Here is a 26,535-nt window from a genome sequence, read left to right as displayed (position 1 = left end):
ACCCGCAGTGGAGCAGCGAGTATGATCTATATACCTCCGGTTTATTGAGGGAAGGCCTGTGCCCAGTAGTGGGACGTATATAGACTGTTTTTTAAGTTCTTCTTATCGTGTCGATTGCAAACTAAATAGTGGCCCCGATTCCTGCAGACACCGCCTAATTTTATTTTCATATCCGTCTAAAAGGAAAGGGACGGATGATTCACAGCTCTTAATTTCCATAAATTTTATGCTTGTCGATTACCCGTCCCTTTCCTTTTCGGCGGATAAGAAAATGACAGATATAACTTAAAATAAAATTATATGGTATTTACAGGAATTAGCACCAGTATCGGCCCAGAACTTGGGAACACGTGCGCACTCTGCAGCACTCATCAGAAGTATCAGCGCTTATGGTATTATTATTATTTGTATGTCGTTTCCATATCTTGTAATTATTTTGGGGGGCTTCTGCACTGTAAACTCGTGAAATGAAAAATAAATCAATAAATTATGACTATGGAGTCACGGACTTTTGGAAGGCGTGTGTGGGGCCGAAGCCAACACGTAGAGGCTCCATAAGATTATTATTTACATTTATTATCCACATGTACGCAAATATTATTGGTAATAATAAAACTCACTACTATTATTTCTGCGGACGAACCTATCTAGATCGATTTAAATTGACGTTTCTATATGTCAATAGATAAATTTTAGTTCAGTTTATTAAATTGTAAAAATACCCCAATATTATCTAAAGATACCCTACAAAATCCACTTCGCCCTTATCCTCTAAACCTACATTACCAACATACCAAAGAGACTTTAATAGTCAATTTTGGCGTACGCTACATGTGGGGTAATATTCATAAACGCCCCATATCCTTTCGCAGTAAAATAAATACCTATTATGTCGCTATTTGTGGCTTGTCGGTAGAGTTGCCAGGATCGATGTACAAAAAAATAATGCGGAGCAGAGAAGAGTCAGGACGTACCTGATTCTTCTCCCTCTGAATTCTAAAACATTGTGAAAAACAGGATAACTTCATCAACCCTGGTGTTAGAGTTACTATTGAACCACCAAAGGCCCCTAACATGACTCATGTAACGACTACTTATTTACATCAGTAAGTAGTAACCGGGGCCAACGACTTAACGTGCCTTCCGAAGCACGGATCATCTTACTTTCGGACCATCAGGTGATTACACAAATTAGGGATCACAATATTTTTGTGATATTTTCCCACAGGGATTCGAACCTGGGACCTCCGGATCGTGAGCCTAACGCTCAAAATGAAACACTTACTTAATTTCTTTATACTACTGAAAACTATGTTAGTGTAACATAACATAACAAATACTTTATTGCACAAACAGGAAAAAACAAAATACAAAACAAAAGAGAAATAGAATTAGTACAATAGGCGGCCTTATTGCTAAGTAGCAAGTAGTAGTAGTTGTGTAGTATTTTGTTGGTGGCCACCCTGGTAATGTAGTACTTTGTTGGTGGCCACCCTGCTGTCCTAGTAAGATATTTATTGCTCTTATTCAAGCGGTTCTGAGAATGCTTAAAAATACGCGTCACACGCGAATACGGCTCCGGTCAAGTAGTTAATACCATCTACGGCAAATCTACAAATTAAAAAAAAACCGCGAATACAGACACCTTACAACACTAGCGATGGGTAATAGCGAGACGTGTGCGGCGTTTCGATTCGAAGGTGAGCCTATCTGCTGAATATGTATGAACACGCCACCGTTTACTTGTGCTCACACTTATTTTCAGTTGAGGCTGTTAAAAGAGCGGGAAAAAAAGAAAAAGGTTTTAGTCTATGCGGCTCATTTCGTTCGTTATGTAAAACTTGACGATCCAAAGTACCTACTTATAACTAAGTTACCTACTGAATAAATATATTTTTGAATTTAAGTAAAATTAACTAAAAAAATATAAGTAAGTACTTACACTCCTCATCAAAAAATCGAAACACCTCGCTTTTTCCTTCTTGTTTCGTAAGGATTATCAAAAAAACATGAAATACGGATGTTAGGAATAAAAACTACTTTTACTATGGTTCTTATTAGGTTTTTAATTCTAAATGTAAATATTCGAAATTCAAATTTAAAATTCAATTACTTATTTTATTGAATAAAAAGTCTGAAATATTTATAATTTTTTCATAAGTATTATTAGCTTATAGTAAGTGGTAAATAATTGAAAATAATAATATTATTATAATAATAAGTACTTATTATAATTAAGAATATGGTTTTTTTCTCACCAGTAATTAACCGACCCCATATCTCCCGGCCGTACACCATACAGCCTATTTGTGTATGTTACAGAAACGATTTATCTATCTGTGGCGCGCAACGATCCGTGTTTGATCTGACGAGTGATTGATGGTGCTCTCACACTGTTCTGGGACCCTGGTACTTCTGACTGTCGTACGCATTTTTAAAGCGATAAAAAGATAGATCATTTGAGAGGAGGGGGAAATGAGAGAGGGAATCCCGATAAGAATATATTCAATATTGAACATAACATAAGGTGTACAGTTTGTACAGCCTCTGTTTAAGTCCCATGTGATAGGGAGCGAGCATGGATCAACACTGACCTCGTGGGAACGAGCCTATTGCCATTAACCAGGCACAAATCCTGGAAACTAATCTCTTACTCTATCCTGTTAATTAAGAAATTTAAAATTCATAATAAAATTGTTTATGGAAGTTGTTTTGAATTGAAATTATTGTTTAGCATATAATTTCAGACTTATCGTAAATACTATTACATATCATAATATTTTGTCTCCTGACACGCGTTAGAAGAAAAAAGGTGGCGAGCCTATTGCCGGAACCGCAAGTTTATGCGAACTTTTGAGTTAATTCGTTTGAGGTTCGGAGTAGGAGTCTGCTCCGAGGTTAGTGGCTTAGGTTTCATCATTCATTAATCATCATCAAGAAAAAAATACATAAGACATGGCTGTATGGGCATAGTTCCCTTTGCCTTGCCCTTCGGGGAAAAACACTTTAGGCACCGCCTGTGCACGAGAGCTTTAGAACTGACCCCAAAACAACGTCTTCTTAACAGTCATCTACAAAATTGAGAAACTTTGAAAGAATATTAAGTTGATCGTTTATGTTTCGGGTAATATAAGTTAAAAACACAAAGAAAAACATGGATATATTAATCTCACAACTTGTGTCCATCAATCAGGGGTGCCTCGCAACACGACTTCTCTGATACGTTTGTCCAGGGCCGGAGCTAGAGACTGCCTAATTACAGTGAGAAAAAATAATTTAATTTACTTAATAACGCTTACAATGATCGTTTCAAGTTTACTTTATACCATAGAATAAGGAATACGTAAAGAACGACAACTCTCCGCTCCCCACCAAAGGCTGAGCTAGGTTTACCTCACCCCCCTCAGTCTTACTTTAGTCTTCAATCGTATGGCCGTCAGACGACACACACACATGCCCGTGTAAGATAACGTTAATGTGTAGTGTCAACAAACCGTCCAACAAACTGGGAGTGAGGTCTAAGCTGAACAGTGTTCAGCGAAGCTTCGCCCAGAAGATGTGCCGTGCATATCGCACGGTATCCCTAAACTCGGCACTGGTGTTGGCTGGGATACTCCCCTTGGACCTGCGCATACAGGAGGCTGCCTCGCTGTATGAGGCCCGAAGGGGAGTATGCCACCCAGCGCTGGCGGGCGGGGATATCGAGCGTGTTGCATCGGCACTCCAGATGCCGCACCCAGCGGAACGGAGAGCGATAGAGCTGCGTCACCTGGTGGACGAGGAACAGTATCGCGACAACAGCGACTTTCAAGTTCGCATCTTCACGGATGGCAGCAAGATTGAGGGAAAGGTCGGAGCCGCACTATCCATCTGGACTGGTGCGGCGGAGACGAAAACCCGAAAGCTTGCTCTGCCATCCTATTGTACCGTCTACCAGGCCGAGCTTCTCGCTCTCTGTGAAGCCACTCGGGAAGCCCTGAAGCGTAGAGAGACCAGCTTTGCCATATATAGCGACTCTATGGCAGCCCTCCTCACAGTCGTGAACCCCGAAGCCCTCCATCCTCTTGCCGTGGATTCAAGAGACGCCATTTATCGCAGTAGCATCCAGAACAAGAGCGTCTCCTTGTTCTGGATAAAAGCTCACGCGGGGTTGGAGGGTAACGAGAGAGCCGACTCGCTCGCAAAGGAGGCTGCCCTAAAGTCCAAACGCAAGCCGGACTACGATATGTACCCGGTATCATTCGTCAAGCGTTTTATCCGAATGGATACGCTTGACGAATGGAACCGGAGATACAGCACGGGGCACACAGCGTCCACCACCAAGCTGTTCTTCCCGAGTGCGGTTGAGGCGTACAGGACGATACGCAAGCTGAGCATCACCAAGGAGTTGACCCAGGCTCTAACGGGGCACGGTGGTTTCTCTGAGTATTTGACTCGCTTCAAATGCAAAGAGAACCCAGCGTGCGCCTGCGACCCTAACACCGAGGAAACTGTCCCCCATCTGCTTGTAGAGTGCCCGATATATGGTAAAGATAGATTCGATCTGGAACAAAAAACAGGTTACAAAATAGAAATCAGTAACTTAAACGAACTTGTGACTGATAAGAAGTTTAACGAGACATTTGTTAGATATATAAGTAAGATAGTAAGACTAGTAAATAAGAAAAACTGTTAAGAAAAATGGCTAGATAGTATAGTGAATATACTCATTGTAGTCATAATTAAGATTAGACATAAGTAACTAGATGTAAGAGTTGATTTATACAACAAATTGTTAAAACGTAGAGTAAGAATAAAAATGTAAAAGTATCTAACCTTGTAATACCTTGTAACAAATTATTAAAAAACTTATAAATAATTGATAATAAAGAAAACCCCCTTGTGTACATCCTAGTAGCAATAAGCAGTAGAGTAGGGCATAGGAATGCAAAGAATGAAAGATGATGAATGAAAGTGCGAGAGGCATAAATGCGAGAACTGGTATGGTAATAGAGGACTGGAATGGATGTGTTCGGAGAGTAGGGCCCTATCGCGGGCAAAATAGACAATAACAGTAGCCGAAAGATATGTTATGTAGCTGTAAAAACGTCCCTGCCTTTCCTGTACGGCAGGGGGACGAGAAAAAAAAAAAAAAAAAAAAAAAAAAAAAAAAAAAAAAAAAAAAATGTGTAGTGTCTGTGTAAAACGAGGTGTTTTATATGACGTGTTGTGGGTGGAGTTGATTAGGGTCCGCTTCTTATTTTGAATTCTTTGGGATGAGTCAGTTGTTTTTGGGGTAGTAGTGGGGGGCAGATGGAAGCCGATGACGCCCGAGGCTGGACCCAGGTTATTTTCTTTTCGGGCTAATATATATTCTGAAGGTCTGACGGATATCAGAAGACAACTAAACTAATTTATTTAATAGCGTCCGTGCCCTTAATACGTCCCTGTATTGGACCGCTTTACAAAAGATAAATTACACTTGTAGTCTCCTGTATTCGTACGATTGTTTTTCCATCTCTTTCTCTATTTATTTTCTCGGAAGAAAAGATTCGTGCTACACTTTGTACCCATTTATCTTCAATTTAACATGGATATAACAAAAAATCCGTGAAAAAATTGTTCGTGATAGCCCTGTTCAGTGAACGCGTGACATGCATCGTGGTGTTACGGGTTTGAATCCCGACTCGAAATCTAAACCATTGAATTCGATTTTACACGTACACTATCGTACACGCGCATCTGTATGTATGACGTCTGACACCATACGATTGAAGACTAAAGTAAGACCTAAGGGGGTGAGGTAAACCTAGCTCAGCCGCTGGTGGGGAGCGGAGAGTTGCCGTTCTATACATAGTATAATTCGCTTTTGATAGAAGCTCAATAAGAAATAAGATTTGCTATAATATCTAATGAGTTCTAAAATAATTAATCTGCTTTGAGTAGGCTTCAAACTTCGAAGTGATGTTTCCCTTTGAGAACAAAGTGAACGTTTAAGAAAAAATAAATTGTTTTTACGCTTTGTCTAAATTAAGGATGATGAAACATTTTTTTCATAAAAAGTCAACTTTACTGGAACTAATAAGAATTAATTCCTGGGGGTTAAAAAGGCCACATTGAATCTAAGAAAGCAATATTGCAATTTGACATTGCGAAATATTGCTATTTGACATTTGCGTACATAAAAGTAAGTACGCAATGTAACGGCCTCCGTGGTCCAGTGGTTAAGCGTTGGGCTTACCATCCGGAGGTCCCGGGTTCGAATCCCGGTGGGAACATATCACAAAAATCACTTTGTGATCCCTAGTTTGGTTAGGACACAAGCTGATCACCTAATTGCCCGAAAGAAAGACAATCCGGAAGGCACGTTAAGCCGTTGGTCCCGATTACTACTTACTGATGTAAGTAAGTAGTCGTTATAAAAATAACCCTGATACCAGGGTTTATGGGGTTGGTACTCCACCTCACAACCCACACGATAGAAGAAAAAGCACTTAAAGTGCTAATTTTCAGGGATTCACAACAACCGCTACATGAAGCTCTGATCTCTCCAACTGTAGCTACCAGCAATAACGGATTTATCCATAGCATTAATAAACAGATTATAGCTCGACCCAAATCCGTCAATGTTGGACATTGTTCTACTGTAGGCGAGTAGCGGAAATGAGTCCTGCACTAGGTTCAAGATAAATTATGAAAATCTGATTACTTACTAAATAAAGACGGATCTAAAACTAACGAAAAATATTTGCTTTTTTCTATTTAACTTATTTTTGAATCTTAATCAAGAAAAATATAATAATAATTCCTACATTTTATCACTGTCTCTGTGTGCTTTTTCATACAAATTCCATAGTACTCGTAATTTCGTGTTTTGACGTTTAGTAAAAAGTAACTGATTTGACTAGTTGGAAACTAGCCTAATCTAACTTAACATAGCATCACGCCTGTATCTCCGAAGGAGTAGGTAAACGAGGGGGATAGAAGGGAGGGCGTAGAGAGGGGGAGGGTGCAGAGTGCAGGGGAAGGGGGAAAGGTGTAGGCGGAAATATGAACAGCTTTTAATTACGTCATAACGATGCACACAAGCCACACTTCTATCAACTGGGGGTATGGAGCGTACTCCACCATGCTGCTCCGGTGCCAGTTGGTGGAAGTGTTGGGCTATAGCCGGGACCAACGACTTCACGTGTCTTCCGAAGCACGACAATCAGGTGATTCAGCCTGTAATAACCTGGCCAAACAACACAACCTCACAAAGTGATTTCGACAATGTCCCCACCGGGAATCAAACCCGGACCTCCACATAGTGAGTCCAATGCTCTAACCACATGGAGGTTGAGTGAAGAAAATAAATAATCATAAATCGCTATACCGCCGTCACTGAGCCACACTTATGAGCAAGGTGTGGAGTTTTCACGCGCGGCTGCGCGGGCGCCCCTCAATTAGTGCACTAGACGGAAAATTAACCCCCCCGCGCTCCCACAAGTAGCTTTACCCCTCCCTCGTTCATTTTCATCCCCTTTTTGGTCCGCGACGCAAACCGTCAGGTCGCACCTTTCAAAATATTATTTTCTACTTGACGTAACGGAAGGATCAGTTTTTTTAATATTCTCTCCGAGTTATGACGAGCGCCGACAGTTTGCTAGCTAAAACGAGAGGTAATTAATTTAACTTAAATTTAAATTGGCTATTTGGATGAGGAAGTAACTGGAAAGAGCTGCAAAATGTTTTGATGTAATTAAAATGTCTAAATATTATGGCTGTAGCGATTTTTGACATGTCCATAATATTTTGTAGTAGGTAAAGGTTAATATTTGACTGTATTGTCATACTTCAATAACATACGTAGCTAATCCAAGTCCTGTACCTGGTAAGGCATGGCGAGTAGATTCGTTACTTCTAAAAATGTGCACATAAGTCACATATAACACATATGTCGTCATAGGTGTGTCGAGTTTGATGGCTTATGAGCCAAATTAAAGATTAAAGTAGACATATTCTGTAAAACAGAAATTACAACCGGCGGCCATACAACGCAAGAACAAGAGAGATTATGTGTTGAAATGTCAGATTTACAATGACAGATGACAGCGACAAATGCATTTAACGTTCCATTATGTTGAAGTTTATTATTCTACGTAATATATCTAAATATAAATTCCAACAGATTTGACCGAAAATCTCTATAATGATATAAAATCTAGCTGTAGCTACATAATATGTTGTATATTTATTTTTTTATGTGTTGAGGAACATCTTTGACTGATCCTTTATTCTATTCACAGTAGTTTTAATTTTAACTTATTGAATTTAAAACTTCTCCCAAACTAACCCAAACACCTTCACCAACCTGCACTGAAGCAGTTTGGTGAAGTATGCTCCACACCTCCTCCGGTTCATTGAGGAGAAGCCTTGTGCACAGTATGACGTGTTTAGGTTATTTATATAAATATAATTGTGAAAAAATATAAATATCTAGGCTATGGTATACCATGGCCTCGATATACACATTATAGGGAAATGTAGTGAAAGGTAAAGCAATCCAAGACGGCCATAACCAGAACGGTCACGAGTACTAATATGTATACACTTTTAAACCATGTCACATTAACTTTTTTGACAAATTAAACCGCAAGTCTCATTAAATGTCAAATGAGATAGTGCGACAGGGTTCTAAAGTGGGTACATGATATTACTCATGACTGTACAAATGTGTGTGTATGTAATACGTAGTTATACTTGTAGTGATAAGTCCATGCTTTTAGCTAATCCTGTTACATTCACCCAGGTAGAAAATTACGTGGAGTAACAGTCTGCATGGCCGACATGGGGACGTTTACTGAGTAAATGGTTTAGTTTCCTGTGGTCAAATAGGTTCCTTGAAAAGGTTCTGAGCAAATTGATGCTGCGTCCAATTGAATGTCATTTCATTACTGCAGATGTAATTGTGGGCCTTTTTGTGTTTTTATGTTAGTGAAATAGAGATGGTATTCATTTTCTTGTAAGTTTATTTCTGTGGTTGCTAGGAAGAGACTGCTTCAAAGTAATAAGATGGCTAATTGTTTGTCATATGTATAAACTGACACGTCTATTTTCCACAGGAGTAAGCAGAGACTTTGAACTATGAATTCCATTTGCTTCGATCCTGACACACTTCTCTTGCTTCCTCCACATTCATCAATCGTTTCATACGCGCACGCCGGTTCAGAGTAGATCGTACTGAACCTTTTCTAAGGACATCTCCAATTTGCCAATGTACGTCTGTTTAGGTCTTTCTCTGTCAGCCCTACCACCAACCTTATCTTTATTTACTTACCGCTATCGTAAACATATTATTTTTATTGTTCTGTATTGGTTTCCATCGATCTATGTGCAACATTATACGAGTATGGTCTTTCGTACAATCTCCGGTTGATTGATTTGATTTGATTGTAATGGGTACGCCTGTACGGTCACGAGCATTAATATGTATACACTTTGGTACCCTGTCACATTAACTTTTTTGACAAATTGAACTGTAAGTCTCACTAAATGTCAAATATGTTAATGCGACAGAGTCCTAAAGTGGGTACATTATATTGCTCATGACTGTATATGTAAGACACTTCAAACAAAATTTGCATTTTTACCGTGCGCCGGACTGTTTATCTTGCTCGCACTCACGCGGCTTACCGCGCCGACTGTCCGCGTGCGCTCCCCCTTACTCCTCAGCGGCTGATAGCTGTTTAAGACTAAAAGTAAGACCCAGAGGGGGTGAGGTAAATCTAGCTCAGTGCCATATACGAACGTTATTGGTGCGGGGCGGAGAGTTACTGTTCTATACGTAGGTAATGGCCCCGATTCCTGCAGACATCTCTTAATTTTACTTTAAGTTATACCTGTCATTTTCTTATCTGCCGAAAAGGAAAGGGACGGATGATTGACAGCTCTTAATTTTAGGAAGAATGAGTAAATAAATGAATAACCCGGGCGAATTTTTAGACGGTTGTTTTAGATTTGTGCTTAAAATTGACGTGTGTTCCATAAATTTTATGCTTGTCGATTACCCGTCCCTTTCCTTTTCGGCGGATAAGAAAGTGACAGATATAACTTAAAATAAAATTAGATGGTGTTTACAGGAATTAGCACCATTAATAAACTAATCTCAGCTGAGACTGCCCTCAAGATCATGCTCAAGTCTCTGTTTTTATATGAGAACTGTCACATTGACTGTCTTGACAGCAGTCTCAAAGTTGAGATTAGTTTATTAATACCACCCCTAGTGTTATATTTTATTCTATGACTTAGGTAAGGAGTGATCCGTAATCGATCTTTCAATTACCTTTAACTCTATAAGTAGAGAGTTGTTTGTCGAGCCATGGTAGCCCAGTTGGTAGAACGCTTGCCTCTCACTTTGAGGTCGCAGGTTCGAGTCCAATAATTGATTGCTGAATTTGTTTTCGAATTCGTATTTGGATCATAAATTACCTCTTATCACGTGTTCAACGGTGAAACAAAACATCACGAGGAAACCCATATTCCCGACAAATGCATTTTCGGAGGTATGTGACCTAGCCTGTAGTCAGACAGGCAGTCGCTTCTATAAAAAACCGGACCTGTCAAATCTTCAGGTTAGGCAAGCGGACCCTGTGAAAAATGGGATAATGCTAGGGGAATGAGAGAGTAGTTTGTCCTACTTCTTCTTCTATCGTGTGGGCAATGAGGTGAATTATCAACCTCATAGACTCTACTGTCAGGGTTATTATTAAGCCGCCAAAAGCCCCTGACAAGTAAACAGGACCAACGGCTACGAGTTGTCCTATTAAAACATGCAGATAACTTAATAGATAGGTAATAGACATTTTCTCATACACAACTAATCTATATTAGTTAGCTGTAGCTAACGCTGTAGCGATGTATCGCATCACGCTAGCGGTGTGGATAATGTGATAACTGGCAGCTGCAGTAATCTGGTTAACCACTTACTGCTGCAGTAATATAGGAGTTGCTAAAACTGAGAAACGGAGACGTGGTACTATTACTTCAAGCTAAAGAATGTCATTACATTATTTGGCTTCAAGTTTTTCGAGCCGTGGTAGTCAAGTTGGAAGAATGCTCTTTATGGGGTCGCAGGTTCAAAACTAGCATGAGCTCAAACTAATGATAGAATGCGTTGTTGCTTATCATCGCGACAAAATACAGAAAATGTCATTTTCGTAGCAAGAGAAATGTATGCAACTTGCGTAGCTACTACGCTACGGCGTAGCGACAGTGATACGGCGTAGCGTCTACCTAAATAAAATATAAAATTCAAAGCATTTATTGAAAAAAAAAAAACAAAAAAACATTTATTACATGTTTATACTACAATACAAAACTAATGAAGTTTCAATATTAAAAAGAAAACTGTACTGTGCCTTGATTTTGGCACTCATTTTCGCAATACATACATTAAAATCACCCCTATCGGGGTGGGCAGAGCTACAACTTTATATTATTCAAAGAACCCGTAGTTACTCCTTATATCCGTTAATGCAATGTTATGTTATATTCGATATATGTATATTCGTGTATACATAATATTATTTGTATGAGCTTCTTATTCCGGGCATGTCATAAAATCCGACAGAGGGATTCAAATTTTAATATTTTTAATTGTACCAAATATTGCACTGGCGGCCTTATCGGTTAAAGCGATTTCTTCCACACAAACATAGGGTGGGGGAAAATATGCAAAAGTTCAACGAGGAGGGATTATGTCCTTTCTAACATGATGAGCAATTGTTATGGCCGATAAGCTGATCCATTGTCAACATAAGGTTCAACATTATATCCATCTTCAGGCTTCGTATCAAGTAGCTGCAAGCTGTCTTAGATTTCTTGTGGCACTACTAACATCATTAGGGCGTGATTTATGCTATCGTTTGGGTTGTTAGGTGGAATACCAACCTCATCAACCCCGGTGTCAGGGTTACTATTGAGCCGCCAAAGGCGCCTGACACGACTCATGTAACGACTACATACTTTCATCAGTAAGTAGTAACCGGGACCTACGACTTAACGTGCCTTTCGAAGCACGGATCATCTTACTTTCGGACAACCGGGTGATCAGCCTGTAATGTCCTAACCAAACTAGGGATCACAAAGCGATTTTTGTGACATGCCTCCACCGAGATTCGAACCCGGGGCCTCGAGATCGTGAGCCCAACGCTCAACCACTGGACCACGGAGGCCGTATGTATGTATTAGCATGTACTTATATATATGATGGAAAGGTAGAATGGGATTCTCATATCGCGTAATCTGTTAGATTTTTCAACGACCGCATGCCAGATGTTGAGATATTTTCATTCTTTTTGTCTTTTATTGTATCTTGCATTCATTAATTTTTGATATTCTATTCGAATACCTTACTACCATTATCCTTTGAATAATAAATGCGCATTTCATTTTCTACCATGTTCGAATAATGAATATTTATTTAGTCTAGTCTTCCAAATTCGAACTGCTACTATTTTTTTTATCTTCTTCTTTGCGAGTCGATGGCGATCGAAGCTAAATTTTTGCTGACCAATAATTGGCCACGCTTACGGCATTGTCAGTGGCTTCGTACAGGTCTTCAATAGTGCAGGTGTTAGGGCACTTAGGACAGCACAAAAGGTGAGCCATAGTTTGTGGTGATACTCCACACTCGCAATCATCGCAACCATCAACCAGGTATCCCCACCTGCAGAGATTATCCTTGCAGCGGCCCACCTGTGTCCGGAGCCTATTTAAAGACTTCCATGTGGGCCACGCTAGATTACTTCCAGGCGGAAGACCCTCCGATGGCGCGATAAAAGGGGTGGGAGAACACTTCCGCCGCCAAAGATTTAAGCGGGCTTGGCTAGGTTCGGAATCCAATGGAGTCACCTCTTTAAGGAAGCTGTGACGACTTTTAAGCCTTTGAGGCACCGAAATGTCACCATGCATCGGATGGCGGCTGTCCTTAATCATTTTTGTCCGTTCTACAGCGCCAGCAACCTCCCGTCGGATTTCAGGGGGTGCTATTCCGGCAAGAGGGTACAGCATATGAACCGGTGTTGGTTTCAGACAGCCTGTAATAATGCGACACGTGTCGTTCAAAGCTGTACTAACCTCCTTTGCATGAGTAGAACGGCTCCAAACAGGAGCAGCGTACTCACCGGCGCTGTAGCATAGTGCCAAACCGGTCGTGCGAAGAACCTTAGGAGACGCGCCCCAGCTGGTGGAGGTCAGTTTCCGCAGGAGATTGTTCCGAGCATAGACCTTCTTTTTGACGCTCTCGCAGTTAGATTTATAAGTCAGCGACCTGTCAAGAGTAATGCCAAGGTATTTGGGATAGCGGCAGTGTGAAATAGCTATACCCTCCCAAGATATTTTTAGGGTTCTGCTGGCTTGTTTGTTTCTCAAGTGGAAGGCGCAAGAGTGGGTCTTAGTAGGGTTAGGTCTTAAGCAGTTAACTTTGTAGTAGCAACTCATTTTGTTCAGTGCCACTGACAAATTAGCTTCTACCTCTTCAAATGTTTTCGCCTGAGAGGAGAGCGCCAGATCGTCCGCGTACAGAAAGCTTGAACACTGGGGGTCAGTAGGTTGGTCATTTGTATAAATGTTAAAAAGCAAGGGGGCTAGAACGCTTCCTTGGGGCAAGCCATTTTTCTGAGAGCGCCACCTGCTTTTTTCGTTTTTTAGATGGACCTGGAACCGACGATTAGAAAGTAGTTCGCGTAGGATGCTGGCGAACTTGTAATCCCCAGTAATTTCCCTGACTTTCCATAGCAGTCGTCTTAGGTTTACCGTGTCGTACGCTGCCGATAGATCCACAAAAACTACGCCTGTAACTTGGCCGGCCTCAAATCCGTCTTCGATGTGTTGGGTGAGCTTTAAGGTTTGGTTACAGCAGGATTTCCCTGGTCGAAATCCTGCTTGCTCTGGGATGAGTTTGTGGTCTATATGGGCGGCCAGTCGGTTTAATAGAAGCCGTTCGAAAACCTTATAAGTGTGGCACAGAAGTGAGATAGGGCGATAGTTTTTCGGATCATTACCCAGTTTTCCAGGCTTTAGGATAGCTATCACTTTTGTTTTCCTCCACAAACGTGGGATTTGCTCGGTATCGATGCAGTTGTTAACAAGCTGTAATAGCCAAGACACAGCTACTGGTCCAAGATGTTGGATTTGTTCCACAGACATTTCGTCCACTCCAGCAGCTTTACCAGATTTGAGTCCTTTAATGACCGTGATGATCTCAGTCAAGTTAAAAGGTTTACTAATGGAGTCACTTGTAGGTAGAGGGCTGGTGAGTTCTGGTAGTTTGGTAGGGCGACTCGGAGGTTTACCATTTATCAAGAGTTGATGGGCTACTTGATTGGCAGTGACTTGAGTGGGGGGAACAGCTTGTGGAGGTTCACCTGTAAGTTTCCGAATTGTGGACCATGCCTTTTTACTATTATGAGTCAGATCAATACTCGTTACCATTTCCGTCCATTTTTCTTTGCGATTTTGGCTGATATGGGAAAGGAGCAGTTCGCCACATTCCGCGGTCTCCTCCGAAAAGGGATTGTCGTTAAATAGATGGTCATATCGACTTAGAATATCAGCAGATTCGCGAGACAAGCCAGGAATGTACGAAGTCCGGCAGCCTCTAGGAATGCATTGTCGGGAAACGGCAGCTACTATTCTAACGAACATATCGTAGTTTAGTGGAGCAGGATCTATCCTCAGTAAGAGGCTGTCGACCATCTCGGAATACCTTTCCCAATTAGCTTTGGTGTAGTTGAACCGGCGCCTGAATGGGTAGTTAATCGGCATGACAACAGGCAAGATGGTGCAAGATATTGGTCTATGCTGGGTCCTAGGAATTGGTTGGCAAACATGTTTTGAGCTTTGAGAGCTGATATTTGGAGATGTGAAAATGAGGTCAGGGTTGTAGCCTCGCTTCCATCGGCCGCTATTAAATGAAGCAGACTGTTTAGCACTGTGGAGAAGAACTAAGTCGTGTGCGTCGGCCCACTCCTCGACTGCGTACCCATCGGAATCTGTATCGGAGTAACCCCAGGAGGTGTTGCGGCTATTAAAATCGCCGATTACAATTTTAGATGCGTGGTTGTTGAAGTTACCCATCTGGTTGAAGTAAAACGATGTGTTGGGTGGTTTATATATTGATGTAACTGTACAGATTCCAACGTCCAGCGTAATTGTTTCTATATCGTTATTGAACGAAGTTTCAGCCGATTTAACAGTTGTGCCGGGCCTAACGAAAACAGCACTGCCGTACTTTGGGTGCGGAATTTCAGCCGTCAAGATCATACCAGGGATGTGAGGTCTTATTTGTGATACGTCGCGGTGTGTCTCCTGGACGCATAAAATGTCACAGTCATTTGTGCGACAAAGTTCGGACAGGATCTCGGACTTATCATTGGAGAATCCTTCTATGTTTATAGATGTTATAATAAGAGCTGGCTCTGGTGATTTTGAATTGTTTGGCCCTGAAAAGGGCCTTTGTTTTTTCCCTGCATAGGGTCTTTTGTTTGGTCCTGATGAGGACCGATCACATTTGATCGCCATCGTGGTGAAAGGATCGGCCAGTCTGCGTTACCGACTAAACCGTCCGCAGACTGTTACCAGGGTGCGCCGGGCGCGAGAAAACTTCAATGCGCCGCTCGGGGAGGCTCCTTTCATGCACCCCTTTTTTTTTATGAACAAATATTAAATCTTCAAAGATCGGCCTACAACTATTGCAAACTCAGAACTGTGGTGATTGACTGGGCAAAATACTGTGGAGGCTGATACGAGTATCCGCATACGGAAATGTCGGTGGATTGGCCATGTTCTTAGAAGACCTGTGGAACACCCGTCCCGATGAGCTCTGACCTGGTGTGCGCGTGGAAAACGTAAAAGGGGACGGCTCAAAGAGACCTGGCGACGCTCGGTTGACCGGGAATTAAAAACCCTCGGCATGTCATGAGGCTGCAAAAGATCGCGAGGAGTGGAAGTCTGTTATTCGAGCCCTACATGTCAACAGGGGATAAAAGGATTAGAAGGAGAAGGAGATGAACAAATATAATTTCTATAATATCAAAATCATTATGTATAATTTCCAAGTCAGAGACGAAAAACAAAAATATGAAACTTAAACGTGGCTGCTGAGTCGGCGTATATAATATACCTTAAACCTCTGCCTACCCCTTCGGGGATATAGGCGTGATGCTAAGTTATGTTATCATCTCAAGCTTCACACTCTGTTCATCATCATCAGTCCATTAACGTCCCCACTGCTGGGGCTCGGGCCTTCCCAATGGATGGATAGGGAGATCGGGCCCTAAACCATCACGCGGGCCCAGTGCGGATTGATGGTTATTAACGACTGCTAATGCAGCCGGGACTAACGGCTTAACGTGCCTTCCGAAGCACGGAGGAGCTCGAGATGAAAACTTTTTTTTGTGGTCACCCATCCTATGACCGGCCTTTACGAAAGTTGCTTAACTTCAACAATCGCAGACCGAGCGCGTTTACCGCTGCGCCACTGAGCTTCTCACACTCAGTTAAATTTGCACAAATTCGGAGCCAAACCATTAGGATTCAATGCAGAGAGCATCCATCGCGGTGCTAAACCTATCGATTTGCCGGTAAAAGGTCACCGCATGGCCAGCGTATCCGTTCATTTCCCCAGAGACGAGAGATATGTATTTGCAACATTATTGGGGTACCATACTACAGGTCTCGAACTCGAACTCATATTTCACGCAATATGGTCTCTTATTATAAAACGTGAGATAAAATTAATACCAGCCTCCGCGGTCGAGTGGTTGAGCGTCGGGCTCTCGATTCGGAGGTCACGACTTCGAGCTCGAGAATTGAGGACATATCACAAAAATGGCGCGGAAATTAGTTTCCGCGTTTTCTGGTTCGTGCTTCGATTGGCACTTTAAGCAATAAGACCCGGCTACTAATTATGTATTTATTTTAACCATTGGTTCCGGCCGTGAAAACACTTCCACCAACCCGTAGTGGAGCAGCGCATAGCTAAGGTTGATTGAGGAGAGGCCTAAGCCAACAGCGGGACATATATAGGTATATATAGGTAGGTATGTATGTTATGGCGATTACAAATTTTCTACCAACCTACTTTGTTTGCGGAGTTTTGCAGAAATCACATCAATCTAGCTTAACAACTTCTAACTAAATAATTACTTAGCATTCTAAAACTTTACTTATTAATTATTGATTTGAGCTCTGTAATCTTAATTGGAACCATTATTCATTCGGACTATTGAACTCGTGTACATAAACAGCCTATATACGTCCCACTGCTGGGCACAGGCCTCCCCTCAATCAACCGGAGGGGGTATGGAGCATACTCCACCACGCTGCTTCAATGCGGGTTGATGGAGGTGTTTTTAAGACTAATAGCCGGGACCAACGGCTTAATTTGCCCTCCGAAGCACGGAATCATCTTACTTTTTCGGACAATCAGGTGATTCAAGCCTGAAAAGTCCTTACCAAACAAAGGACAGTCTCACAAAGTGATTTCGACAATGTCCCCATCAGGAATCAAACCCGGACCTCCAGATCGTGAGCCTAACGCTCTAACCACTACACCTTGGAGGCTGTTAGACCACGGAGATTGAAGTCGTGTAATACGCTAATAAAATAGCATGACGCCTATGTCCCCCAAAGGCTAGGAAGAGGTGTAGCAAACCAAATAAAGAATAAAATATATATGTATATATATTTTGGTGGTGCAAATAAAGAATATTGAATATAATATTACTCCTCAACAGCTATGTTTGACTGTCACGTAATAGGGGGCAAGCCAATTGCCATTAACCGGGCACATATCCTGGAAACCAAGTGCATATTTATGTGTGTGTATTTTGTAAAAATGTGGAATAAATGAATGTAAATCTATTTACGGTCCCACTGCTGGGAACAGACCTCCCCTCATCAATCGAAGTTCCCATATACCACGTATGTTATTGAAATGTCTTCAACTCAATATAATTGCTTTACTGAATTTCATTTCAAGTTATTTACTACGTGAAAGGTTGAGAGCGAAATGAAAATTATGCATGAAATGTATTCGATAATGAAATGAAATTTGATTTATGTAAGAGTATGTGTAAATTAATTTTGAGGCAGTGTTTGCGTTTTCTTTGAAAATACTTGAGTCTACAAGGCTAAGATTTATATCTTGATTGAAGTAAATCCCCAACAGGCTAAATTACTGGGTCAAAGATAAATGCTAAAATGCTAATCCAGAAATAGAAGCCAATGAAATCAATCTTATTTTTCTTTTTGACAGATTATTTTGGCCAAGGGTAATCGTGGTCGCAGGTTCGAATCCAGTTCAGGCTTAAACCAATAATTGTCGAATTTGTTGCGAATTCATATTTGGATCATAAATATTTATCACGTGCTCAGCGGTGAAGGATAACATCGTGAGGAAATACACGGGCCACAGTAAGCGGGTTACATATGAGTTTCATATCACAGACCCTTTCGGGCACAACAAAATAGAAGATTAAAAGAGAGAAGGAAGCTTTTCAAATAGTAACATCAGTATCATTAAGGTATTCACTAGTGCTGTAGTGACATTTATTAATTAGAAGTTTTTTTTTTTTAATTTAGTCTCTGAAATCGAGAATCGAGTGAGGATATCTTCGAGAGTACGAGGCAGGAGTAAAAATGCAAATTGTCTCTCGCATTTCAAAGCTCGCCCAGTCCGCTCTAATGCATATTTTACGTTTTAACATATGTCGATATGCGAATTTACATACATTCAGCTTTTATGCGCTTTTGTCACCACGAGCCTAAGGTATTTATTACCAATTCAGCTAGGAGCGTAAAGTGGAAGCGAAGTAATAGGCTATTTGACAACTTAGTCAATGAGGTACTTTTTACGAAACGTTAAAAAGAAAAATTCCTATGGAATTAGTATGAAATATTGACATGTGACGTCATTAGTAAAAGCAGGCAAATGTCGTACTTATTGTTACTTAAATTAGCGGCAAAGTAACAAGTCACAGAGTCACAAAAAATAAATTGAATACGTGTCTAAGACTAAATAAAATTCATGTAGGTATCTACATCATCATCATCATTGGCCTTATACGTCTGTTTCAGACGATTTATGACGTCATTGCCTCATATAAATATATATGTACCTATATGTGTTCATTGTGCTCAATAAAGTATTACAGAATTAAAGTATTATACGGCCTCTGTGGTCCAGTGGTTGAGCGTTGGACTCATGATCCGGAGGCCCCGGGTTCGAATCCCGGTGGGGTATATCACAAAATTCACTTTGTGATCCCTAGTTTGGTTAGGACATTACAGACTGATCACCTGATTGTCCGAAAGTAAGATGATCCGTGCTTCGGAAGGCACGTTAAGCCGTTGGTCCCGGTTACTACTTACTGATGTAAGTAAGTAGTCGTTACATGAGCCATGTCAGGGGCCTTTGGCGGCTCAATAGTAACCCTGACACCAGGGTTGATGAAGCTAGTATTCCACCTCACAACCCACACGATAAGAAGAATAAAGTATTTTATCTATCTATCTATCTACATATTTGTATTACCAACCTTATTTTTATTATTATTGCGTATGGCAGACAAAAAATAAATATCCTGCGTGGATCATATATCTAGCTGAAGCCAACCAACCAACCACCAACCTTGATACCAAAGTACGTATATCGTATTCAAACAATTGTGTGTTTTTTTTAAAAGGTAGGGCGTTTGTGTTTGTTCAGTCGTTTATTCATTGATGATATAATATTTAAAAGCACTAAAATATCAAATATAAAGTAAGTAAAATAATAAAAAAACTAAACACAATAACTTATTCTTAAACGGTACATTGTTTAACTTATTATTGTACCAACATGAGAATCTGAATTTCATTTGTATAAAATCTGAAATGTATTATTCATCGTTTCTTCTCGGTGAAGAAATGAAATATTTTTGCCAATCATTGTGTTTTTCATTTAGCTGTAACGACCAGGCGAAGGCAAGATTATATTCACGCTCTAATATAAATAGATGAGAAAGGAATTTTGTTTTGACGCGATATCGCTGCGAAGTCTTCGAATGGTGCTGAGCAAGTGTCGATACTTTTAGAGTCACTTTTTATCACAATTCCCCAAAATACTTAACATGGTGTTAGTGACGTCGTAACAAAAACATTGAGAGATGATTTAACCATGATTCTGAGTAGATATCAAGTTGAATTTTCCGTCGCAAAAGTATGGAACTGAAAATAATTAAAACGAACACTAAAATATTCGTGAATAAATTTACTTGATATCACCTCAGAATCATGGTCTGCATTATTCGTCGTCATCGTCGTCGGTATTTGTTACGGTGCTACTGTTACTCACACCCATACGCACTTGTATGGCTACCTGCACGTACTTGTACGGGGTGTAAGTGACATCGTAACGAATACTGAGGTGGGTGATTCAGCTCATTATTCTGAGTTAATATCAAGTGAAATTTTTCAACGCCACCCTGTATAATATATAACGCTGCCTTCGTTTAAACTTCTAATTTCATGGATTTCAGACATATACATCTCATATCTTTGTTTTTTACATTTTTTTACGTATCGTGGCCTGGAAAGTTCCTCATTGTCTCAGGCGGCACGGTACGAGATATTGTAGATAATTAATAACTATCTTTGTATTACGGGAAAATGAAAGGAATAGCTTGAAATGACTTAGTTTTTATAATGAAATTCCATTCATGACATCTTCTATAGTGCAAATCTGAATGATATTAGTTGACAGTGTATTAGTTGATGTGCTCAGCGGTGAAGGCAAACATCGTGAGGAAACCCACGTTCCCGAGAAATGCATTTCCGGAGGTATGTAATCTAACCTGTATTGAGCTGGTTTTCCCTTCGCAGGTTGGAAGGTCAGACAGGCAGTCGCTTCTGTAAAAGCTGGACCTGTCAAATCGTCAGGTTAAGTAAGCGGACCCTGTTATGATGAGAGTTGCCATTTTCATAAAAAAGACAAACTTTTTAAAATCTGCATACTTAAATCAAATTCAGTCCTTAAGTACAATATCACCTAAGAATAATCTAGTAAATGAAAATAATTGATATACTTTATCGAGATTATCAGCAACACTATTAGACGGCCGTAGTAATCAAACGATTGAGGCGAGGGCTGTTCAATTGTACCTACATCTCTGTCAATATTTATCTATTTCCACCCCGAACCTATTGATCACTAGCTTTTGTCTGCGGTTTTTCTTGCCATCTAGTATTGATCACGTTCTAATGAATATGAATGAACAAATATGCGGCGAAAATATCCTGGTTTAATCTCAGTGAAGTGATATAGGGGTCAGCCCTAATATGAAGTAAGTAATATTACTTTAACAGTTGATGGTATGCGAGTTTTATGTCTGTTTGGACGCAAGGGAGGTAGAACACGCTCTCCGGTCAGCTGGTGGATCAGCATGTCCAACCTAATAGCAAATGAAAATCTATCCGAGCCGACAACCCATTACAGGTTGTCTTGACGCCGCCGTCAAATTAGGAGAGCCGACCCGTCTTAAAGTGGGAATGAGCAAAGAAGAAGGGACGAAGATGATGCTATATATATGAAAGTTTGGATTAGTTAAAATTTACACACACAAACACACACACACGTGGTAGGGCTATCACGGATTTGCAATGAAAGTTTCTACAGTTAAACCAATCCTGGCATTTTTAAGGTACTCTTGATCATGATTCAACTCAGCATCATGGTCTGAATCATCCCCCAAAGTTTTCTTTACGATGTCACTAACATCCTGTGTTTGAGCGGGTATCAGAAAATACTTAACGTCAAAGTGACAATTACCTGTCAAGAAAAAAGGGCTGCGTTTTTCGTGGCGTTACTTTTTTATTATTTTGTAAATTTTTTTCTTCAAAGGATTAAAACAGTTCAGATAATACTGAAATTTTACTTAAGAGGCGTAGGCGGCGCGTATTCACCCTGTATACATTTTGTTCTATCATTTCAATGAGGTATAGATAGGCACAGGCAATAAATCGAGGCACACGTCGATGTGACTCGTGACAATCCGCGGTGCCGTGCCGTCTGATCTAATGAAATTTCTGCCGGCGACGCGTACCGTATAGGTGAGGTTTGGTGGAAGTTGAGTGACAGACTGTCCGGTATGCAGCGTTGACAGTCCACCGATTGGATTGTAATTATATATTCTTTGTAAAGGAAAAAAGATTTGAAAACTCAGGCGAGTCAATGGAATTGTAACTTTATTTGTCAATACAAATGTGTATGATGTAACAATTCAATTCAATTCAAATAATTTATTTCAGAAAAAATAAACTCTATAGTTGTTGGTAATTCTTACCTATGCGACTTATTATATGTTCATCATCACCAGCCCATTAACGTCCCCACTGCAGGGGCACGGGCCTTCCCTATGGATGGATAGGGATAGGGATCGGGCCTTAAACCACCACGCAGGCCCAGTGCGGATTGGTGGTTATTAACGACTGCTAATGTATTCAATGCTAATGTATGTTTTGTGTGTTATTCTATGTTAGTATCATTAAACTATGCGAATAATAAAAATTACAAAATGACACAAATAAACGCCGCCGCTGAATAATGAAATGCAAATGAAAAGACTGCCGTGATTCCTACTTGTGCTGTCAACAAAAAACAGACATGGTAAGAAGAATACAGAAAGCTGATTCCGTGAATATTTCCCTTTTTTCTTTAAGCTGGGCTATTTTCACGTATATAGGGACAGCGCAAGTGGTTAGGATTCTTCATTTACTTCATATTTTTAATTTTCATATTTGTTTTTCCTTATTTTACATCCTGCAATTAATGTGTATCATACACATAGATCATCAGTCGTAATATGGCCACGAGCAGTTAAGCGTTCCGTGAATCTCAATACAGATAGGCTGTTCTGGGGCGTGGTATGGTACTTATAGTGACCATACACAGGAAGCTGGTGCTCCGTGGGCTAAACCTAATGAAGAGGACTATAGTGCATAGCTAGGTGGTCGTCTCTCCACATCGTAGCAAAGTTTGTGTCGGTATGGCAGGCGAACGCCGTCGACAGGCAAATGCTTCTGGCTGCCATAGCGACACAGCATGGCGCTGCAAAACGCCTTAAAGGCCGTGCGTTGGAGTCTTTTAACAGCGTACAGGCAGTTGCTGCATCTTCTGAATCCTATCTGGTCCACTGATGACCGAATCCTGAAGACGAGAGGGTGGATCTGTGGCTGCGCAATCACTTATACTTACACCTAAAATATATTCACGTGCAGTTGATCTTGGCTGATCTTTTGATCACGAGAGAAGAGTGAGGTCGCCGTTGGCGAAGACGACAAGAAGGGCTATTCATAATTGTAAGTATATGGATGGTTGGCTTATGATTGTAAATTAACGGCCTCCGTGGTCCAGTGGTTGAGCGTTGGGCTCACAATCCGGAGGTCCCGGGTCCGATTCCCGTTACATATCACAAAAATCACTTTGTGATCAAATCAAATCAAATCAAATATACTTTATTGCACAGAACTAAAATTTCAACAATCAGACAAAACACATAAATACAGTACAATTTGGGCGGCGTTATTGCTCTAGAGCAATTTCTTCCAGGCAACCAACAAAAGGAAACAAACATTTACAACTTGGATGCGGGATGGTGCAACAAAAAATAAAATAAAAATAAATAAATACCTAAAAGTAAAACCCGTAGATCCCTAGATCCCTAGTTTGGTTAGGACATTACAGGTTGATCACCTGATTGTCCGAAAGTAAGACGATACGTGCTTCGTAAGGCAGGTTAAGCCGTTGGTCCCGGTTACTTCTTACTGATGTAAGTACGTAGTCGTTACATGAATCATGTCATAATAGTAACCCTGGCACCAGGGTTGGTGAGGTTGGTAATCCCAACCCACACGATTGAAGAAGAGTATATTATGGAGACTAAGCGTGCTGAGTTCATCACGAGGTGAGTTCTAATACCAAACATAATAACGATGTATAAGAGAGTTCACAGACAGCGCTGTCACGAGAGTTTAATTAATAATTAGATAAGCAGCGACGCGCCAACCAAGGCCTAAATCATTAAAGCAACAAGCAGACAGGGTTGTTATTTTGATAAAAGGATGTTTTCGCAAACTTCTTTATCTAGACTAAACATCTTTAGTGGGGTTTATCTAGAGTACGCCAGACATTGAAGGTTTGCACCTGAAGCGTTTAAGTGCGCTCAACAGATGTTAATTTACTTACATTTACTTATTCTTATATTTACCTAATATTTTTCTAATGTCTATTTTTTAAGTTTTCTGTGTAATTTTACTTTATTTTTAAATACTTACCTTTCATTCTATAAGTTATGTACGCCGTAATTGTCATATATATTATTAGTCACAATACTTGACGACCTAGTCAAATGAGATACTTTTTACGAAACGTGCAAACGGAAGTTTTCTTTGGAGTTTGTATGGAAATACTGTTCTGTGACGTCATCAATAAAAGCGGTCAAACGCCGTACTCATTGTTACTTAATTCATAAATAAAATTCGAAAATAAGTCGAAAAGTAAAATGAGATTTGTATTTAATCATCTTAGACTAGCTTCTGTTTCTAGATAAACATTTTATAATTTATCTTTGACCCAGTCAAATACCCAATTGATGAATGTCGAGAAAGCAAGAGAAGTGCGTGAGGATCGAATCAAATGGAATTCCATATTCTCGGCTTACCCCGATGGGAAATAGGCGTGGATTTATGTATTTTTCATCAGATAAGATCAATGCCGTCAGTGTTGTCTAAACAGAAACTCAAATACACAGTCATAGAATAAAGAGCTGTAGTAGCCTAGTTGGTAGAACGCTTGCCTCTCACTTTGACGTCGCAGGTTCGAATCCAGCACAGGCCTAAACCAATGATTGTTGAATTTGTTTTCGAATTCATGTTTGGATCATAAATTATTATCACGTGCTCAGCGGTGAAGAAAAACATCGTGAGGAGGTTGCCTCCTTGTTCATTTCCGAGAAATGCATTTGGAGGTATGTGACCTACCCTGTATTGGGATGGTTTTCCCTTCGCGGGTTAGAAGGTCAGACAGGCAGTCGTTTCTGTGAAAAGCTTTGACAGATCCGGTCAAAGCTTCAGGTTAGGTAAGCGGACCCTGTGAGAATCGGGATAATGCTAGGGAGATGATAAGATTTGGGCACGTGTATTGATGGACGACATACGTGTGTATTTCTATCATCTCAGGCCTTTACATCTTTATCTATTATTATATATTATTTTTATTTTTTTAAAGAACGTCTAGGGCCCTGTGCCGAGGTTTTTCTTGCAGCTTCTTTTCCCCGGCTATACAGGTTGTGAGAAGCTGCAGTAGTTTTAGGCGGATGAGACGTTCGTTATGTAAAATTGACGATTCAAAGTGTAACTATGTTACCTACTGAATAAAGATATTTTTGAATTTGAATTTGAATATCAGATGATTCAAACAGCGTATTTCTATACGTATACAAATTCCCTGGAAAAGTATCGTTTTTATATAACATACGTTAAGATTGGTAACTTTCCCCCCCGCACCAATTCGTATCAGGCGCTGACCTCACCCCCTCGGGGTCTTACATAAATACATAAACTCACGCCTATTTCCCACCGGGGTAAGCAGAGACTATAGAATTCCATTTGCTTCGATCCTGACACACTTCTCTTGCTTCCCCCTCTGGGTCTTACTTTAGTCTTAAATGGCCATAAGCCGCTAAGGAGAGAGGGGGAGAACGCGCAAACTGTGTCTCGCTCGCACGCGTTCGTCGCCACACGACAAAAGATTTTTGTAAGAAATACCCGCGGTACTGTTTTAGCATTTCTATAATTCCCATGTTGCTAAGCATCAGTTTCAATCAAACAAGCGAGCGAGCTACACGGGTCTGCCTGGATTTCCCAGTGAGGTGTCACGGGAATTATTTATCAGACACGAACGATTTTCATGCCAGGCGGTAGAAATTAATGTCACGCGCTTGGGGACAAAGCTCTTTATGTTTTTCTTGCTGAATATATGTATAACTCGTAAGTAGGTAAGTATATTATAAAATAAAAATAATCGACCTCGTACAGTGGTTGAGCGTTGCGCTCACGATCCGGAGGTTCCGGGTTCGATTCCCGGTGGGGACTTATCACAAAAACTACTTTGTGGTCTCTAGTTTGGTTAGGATATTACTGGCTGATCACCAGATTGTCCGAAAGTAAGATGATCCGTGCTTCTGAAGGCACGTCGTTACATGAGCCATGTCAGGGACCTTTGGCGGCTCAATAGTAACCGTGACACCAGTGTTGATGAGGTTGGTACTCCGCATCACAACCCACACGATAGAATAATAAAACTACTTACTAGAATAATAACTAAACTATTCGATAACATAAGTGTGTATACTAGCTAGCTTAACATAACATAAATATCCAGGAGAGAGGCATCATAGGCTGTAATACAAGTATTTTTATAATTAGTCAGCTATGGTACTTACCTATTTATATCTGTGTCTAATACTAAGCTAT

The 26,535-nt window shown here is 40.6% G+C and overlaps 1 protein-coding gene across 1 annotated transcript in view; it reads right to left on the bottom strand.

Moving 5' to 3' along the window:
- LOC126375890 (uncharacterized protein CG3556) overlaps positions 1-26,535 on the bottom strand; it is a 198,869-nt gene that overhangs the window by 7,927 nt on the left and 164,407 nt on the right. The window lies entirely within an intron of this gene.

Source organism: Pectinophora gossypiella, chromosome 20 (genome assembly GCF_024362695.1).
Source record: "Pectinophora gossypiella chromosome 20, ilPecGoss1.1, whole genome shotgun sequence".
NCBI lineage: Eukaryota > Metazoa > Arthropoda > Insecta > Lepidoptera > Gelechiidae > Pectinophora > Pectinophora gossypiella.
The sequence above is the reverse complement of the archived record's forward strand: the minus strand, read 5'-3'. Positions and strand labels throughout refer to the sequence as shown.